Source organism: Opisthorchis viverrini, assembly GCF_000715545.1.
Source record: "Opisthorchis viverrini unplaced genomic scaffold opera_v5_206, whole genome shotgun sequence".
NCBI classification, from domain to species: Eukaryota; Metazoa; Platyhelminthes; class Trematoda; order Opisthorchiida; family Opisthorchiidae; genus Opisthorchis; species Opisthorchis viverrini.
In genome coordinates, this window is record NW_008751862.1 from 899,191 (window position 1) to 905,190 (window position 6,000).

Sequence of the window (6,000 nt, forward strand, 5' to 3'; positions counted from 1 at the left end):
TTCGTTTCTGTTAAGATACACACTCGCGTAGTATTTACCTGAATGCAGATAAACACAAGTGTATTATTAGTTAAGCAACTAGTCGAAACCGAGGGGAAAAGCTTTACAAGACCTTTAATTCCTTCCAAATTACGTTATCAGTTATCTGTTTTTCTATTCATTTACACTCAGACCAAATGAATTCACCTCATCGGTTATTCCTTGCGGCTCATGCAAAAGCCTTATCTTCTGACTAGTTTCCACGCAGTTCGAATTCATTAATTTATTTCATTTCATTTCATTTTTCATTTCATTCTCTTACAGTTTCAAGTTAACTCAATTTCCGCCTTTGAATTTTGAGTAAATGTGTCCCAGTTTTATGGTGTGAGCGCTATTAACAATAAAATTTTTTAGCGAAATGGCAAAAGAGTAAATTAGTAAAGTAGATGAATTCAGCATTGGCCATTTCATCAGTCACCCTTTGGTGCGTTCTCCTATGTTCCTTACCAAGAACATTATAGAATTAGCTGCTGTCCAAGGGAAAAGTTAACAAACTCGTCGTCAAGTCTGCCTTCATTCTACCTTACTGGACAGGTTTTACTGACAGTTAATACTTTTATAAGACAGATATCATACTGAAATGTATTTTGAACACCCTCTTCAGCAATCACTTACCTGGAACGGTCGTTTCGATTCAGCCCTACCAGTACAAAAACTCAGGCATGTTTTAACCTTGTCTGATAATAGGATCACCTCAATCGTGGTACAAGGGATCCCATAAAGAAAATTATCGGAAACAGGCCAGGATTTTGATTTTTTAAACGTGTATTGTATTACAGGATCTTTCTATTAAGAACCAAAGTATGGAGTCAAGCAATCAGAGATATGAATATGGTGATAACCCTTTGCAGGGGCACAGCTCATTAGGGTACACTTATGAATTTCCTGCAGGATCGTTTATGAGGCTCTTCTAAGGATCAAGTTCATCGTACAGAACCGAATAAGGGCCGAAGAAACCACTGAGGAAAGGGCGTGAAATATGTGGTAGTATGTATGTAGTTTTCTTAAAAGTGATATTTTGTCAACGCGCTGGTGCACCGGGGTAGTTAGAAAACAAACTGTGAAGGCAGAGTCCCAAATGAATGTCAGTTATGCTTTAGATTGATCCATTCCTTCTCAGACTGGACTTGGTGGGACGACGTTTCAGAGTCTGCTGTCGTGGTTGGTCGTCAGCCCACCTAAAATACTGAAAATGTGTTTAGGTTTACATGTGCACAACCCTACGTGATTATCCATCAGAATCAGATGCAATATATCGTTTCCAAGGTTTGTGAGCGGCTGCTGTTTAACGCCTGGACCACACAATACCCTCGTTTTTGATGGGGTTGCAGCTATCCAAAGCCAGTCCATTTGTACCCATTCACTTACCTGGAGAATGAGCCGCAATACCCCTTTTCAACTCGGGACTGGGGGAAGTGAAACCTACTTGCAATGCCGCTCCGCTTTTATGAATATCAGATCCTTAATTCTTCAGCTTAGAATACGGAGTTTGGTAGGATGCACAGATGTGTGCGACACATAAGAAACATTTGATCGATCAGTAGGCGTCTACATCATAATCATCAAACTTTCTGGCCGATTACTGTAACAGAATATGGTGTGGTTAAAAAGTGAGGGAATAAGTTGATTTTGCGGTTCAGGGACTAGCTTGTAGACTTTATATCCCAACGCGATAAGAGTCAGTAACGAAGCTTTGGTCGACATGATCGACTTATGTCTTATGTACTTGCAAAAAATAACCAGTTTTTCGAACGGCATGAGAGTCGTGAGGAAAGGACAGTTCACAAAAGAGTATATCCAACATGTATTGCAGTCATCAGGTTTCCGGAGGGAGGACATGATATAGTCTCGTCACTAAAAGTAATGCAAGAATAACTCAGCGATTATTACTGTGAATGTGGACGTATTATTATAGGAGAAGAGGGACACTTAAGCCTTCCCATGGGGATAATATACATAGATTTTTTACTATACATATACTGCCCTCATAACTGGCCTTTTTTGTACGCTGAGGCTAGTTTTGCGGGTTCACATCGGCACGGGCATTTTGAATGCGGCACCACGTTCGACTCCGTGCAACCTCCTCGTTGTTAAGTCGCCATCAGCATGTGTACAACGGCTCGCTGGTTCACTTCGAGTACCAGTCAAATAACTTAACTTGAAATACCAATAGTGATTTTTTAAACTAGGAAGCTACAGCATTATCAGCTCACAATGTTCTACTGCACATCCGCCAAATAATTTTCCATGGTAGTACTACACGAAGGGTTTCCTTACTGCATTGTTTGTGTGGAAATGGTGAACAGGGTGGCAAATAACTACCCAGATGATCACTGATGCTGAGCAGGACAATACAGTCTACACAGTTAATAGGGTATAAAAACATAACGGCTGTACGTGACAATACCGTCAAGCATTCGTTGGCAAGAAAAAGGAACAAATATAGCTCGGGCAAATTATCACTTCCCCAGTGGCGTTTTATTATGGTGAGCGAGTATGCTTTTAGCCGACAGTTTTGGTTCCATTCAGGCATTTGCGCCCCTTTAGCTTCACAGGCCATTGTGACCATAGCTGTACCTAAAACAGCTTGGTTTTCTGAATGTCACACTTGTTTCTGATCAATGAGATATTCTGTGCCTCAGAGCTTTTAAAGCCTGCTCAGATAACGTTTCGTCGGACCGCCTTGTCAAGTGTCAGATTATCGTATGACGTGAAACTAACAGCCTTGAGGGCAAGACAGGATATGTATTACAAATGAACTGAAAACTCTTTGATATGGTACGTTAACGACCATACAACACCTTCAGGTTTACTAAACCTGTTTTCAAAGGAAGATTTCAGCCAACCGCAAAAGCTAGTTGTAGATGTAGTGATCGGCTCTATCTACGTCTGGTGGTAATAGATGGTTAATCAGTTCTATCGACTATTAGGCGAATAGCATATCCTTGTCAACTTTAATTTATTTTTGTGTCCAGCGAACTTTCATGGCTTTCATTTTTTGAGAAAGAACAGAATCTGCATAGAAGCTGTGGGAATATACTCGACTCTTTTGTACGTATTGTGATGGGCTTCAGTCTAACTGATTTATAGTACTCCCGGTGACGTAAATCAGTGAGGAGCTGAGGTATTTCAAGCTTGCTTAGCAGTGTACCAATAGGATTAGATCTTCAAAACATTCTCCGTCGTCGGTTTAAGTCGGGGGCACATCTTGGACAGATCTTGCATTCTGGCCATAGAATGTAAACTAAGAGTTCCACTTGGTTTGTAAGGTAAGGCTGTTGTTATTCACTAAATATACTCAAGGAAGGATTATGAACACGCGTTTGTAAGCGTCCAGCGAAAGTAAATCATACCAGCAAGTCCATATAGTGGGCAAAGTAGTGACTTGCCCAACCTGAGGTCGAAGGCTCCTAAAGATCTCTCAATTGTCGACCGATGAAAGACCCATTCAGAACCGTACAGAACAAAAAAACTGCGTAGCCTGTGGAAAAGTGCATATTATATCCTCTTAAATCTCTCGGAGTGGTTGCACACGTAGTCAGAAAGCGCGGTTATACTGATTAATTCCCACGGATTTGCATGACATGGTAGGCAAGCAGCGAAAATTTGTGAGGCGAAAATCCACGTAAGTAATGATACCGTTGCTAGGTAGAATCTCAGTCATTGAATCGTCGAGATTCCTTCTACGCGACCTGAATTGTTTCTCTGATAGAATGTTTTTTAGTTCTAAACTCGGCTCTCCGTGTCAAAACGAGCAAAGACCACATTCAGAAAGAGAATAGCTCCACGTATGACCTCACAAGATCAGCATGCTTTCTCGGTCTGGCACACGGCGGAATTCACAAACGCGTCAAAATGAACTGGCATACCGGAACTACAATACACCGTAATATGGACATGGCAAAACTTTTGAAATGTCTTAAGCAAAGATACTTAATTGTATGAACTTGTATGGACTGTAGGAAAGAGCAATTTTTTGATAAACAAATTTACACACAAAGTGGAAATAAACCTGATGTCTTTCGTTTTAGTTGGGCAGTCACACGAAGAACGAGTGCGTTTTAAAATGCTCGTGGCTCAACGTTGCTCGAGTGGCCTTAGTCGAAGTAACATTTGCTTGTGGGTAACTCCATTCGGATTTTCAAGATTATCCAGGATCCGGGAACTGAGAATCATACCAGTGTGGCCACAAAGCTGGTTCTGTGCAAGATTCTAAAGTCAGTTAAACTTTAACGAGGCATAGAAATGAAAAAATTACGGTTGTTAAATAGGTTTACTCCAGTTTGTATGTGATATCATGTTTGCCAAAACTCAGTGGCACCTCTTAGATAAGATGGATATCCATTTCGCTGTCTACAACTATCCTGTGTCAGGGAGCTATGGATTTGAGTCATAGTTGATTTTAAGCTCTTTATTCGGTGTTAACGTCTAAGAAGTTCAACCACCCACTGCATTGGCTGAGATGAGCAGTGGCCTCATGCCTACCCAGGCGCCCGCGCCTCTTAAAAGGTCCATATTAGGCCTCACTTCGAACACCAGGTACAAGTATGGAACTCTAATTTGGATAAAACTTAGATGACTGGAGAGCATCCAAAGCCTGCTTGTCAGGTGGTGCGCTGGTACCACATACTATTTCCCTTACGGGGAAAGGCTGTAAGACCTGAGCTTGGTCAGTTCATAGAAAAGAACGGATGACTTGATGAGGTCATTCGGAATACTGAAAGGGTTTACTGACACTGGAAACCCTACCTTCTTAAATCTAAGTGAATCGTCTGGCCTTAAAGATAATGGATTCAGGACAACATAAATGAACACATCACCTTCGTGTTTAGGGTGCTGAATATGTGGAACTAGCTGTCAAAGTGTGGGGCTGCACTCTGCTGGAAATATCAATTTTCCGATTCACTTCTGCTAAGTATGACTAACTTCTAGGGAAATGCTGCTCATTCTTGTCAGAAGGACTCTCTGATAGTATTCATTACAGTTTCTTTTCCTGTAAACTTTTTCACGAAATACTGTTGTTGCCTTTTAATCTCTGGTTCTACCTAAAGATTCTGGCCTTTTCCTGGTTTCTCCGACGGAGTCAGCCTCGAGCCGGTTTACTGGGTTTCCGGTTGTGACATCAGACCTACGTATACCCTAATGCTGTGCGGTATGAAAGGGCTGACTGTGTACATTGTTTTTTACTGACCTGTACACACCCCCATTCTCAAAAAGGAACTTGAGAGGACCGTCGATTATTTCCTTGTGACAGCCGAAGCTGACGGGGGAAGAAATCAGACGTTTAGTCTTCCATTTGCCCTATAATACACATACGGTAACCGCCCTATAAGTTACCCTTTTTGAAGCTAAACGCAAGTGATAATTTGTTTGTGATCGTTTCATAAGTCATTTTTGCCTCTATTTCAGCCTACTCTCAAGGTTTACATATAGTGCGTCAATTTCCTGTACTAACTCATGGTTTAGTCTCACTTGTTGGCAATGTGAATGATTGATTTCAACCCCATTATTTTGCTGCACGTACACTGAAGATGGCTTTTGTTCATCTTGTCCAAAGTGCACTTTTCACAACGTCAAACACCGGTTGAGTAGAGCTGGCCGTCTCAATGATGGAAATGTGCACATCGCCTATTAAGTTTACAGTCACAATATCTTCTGCTTCTTAGCTCTTTATCCACCTTCATTTACTTCAAATTGCTACGTTTTTGCGCTTGAAATTCTGAAGTTCAACTTTCCACGCGTTGACATAACAACAAGTGTAGGTGATCACTTTTCATAATTGGCTTCAAATTCTTTACTTTAATTTAACTACACGATTCAATCTCATTCACTTTAAATCCAAAGAAGATCAACAACCGTTGACATAATGCGAGCCATTGTTCACGCTGCTGTCTGCTTACTACTCACTACTCACCTTATACAAGATTCCAGTACGTCTTCCGATCTGCGAGGGCTAGTAGA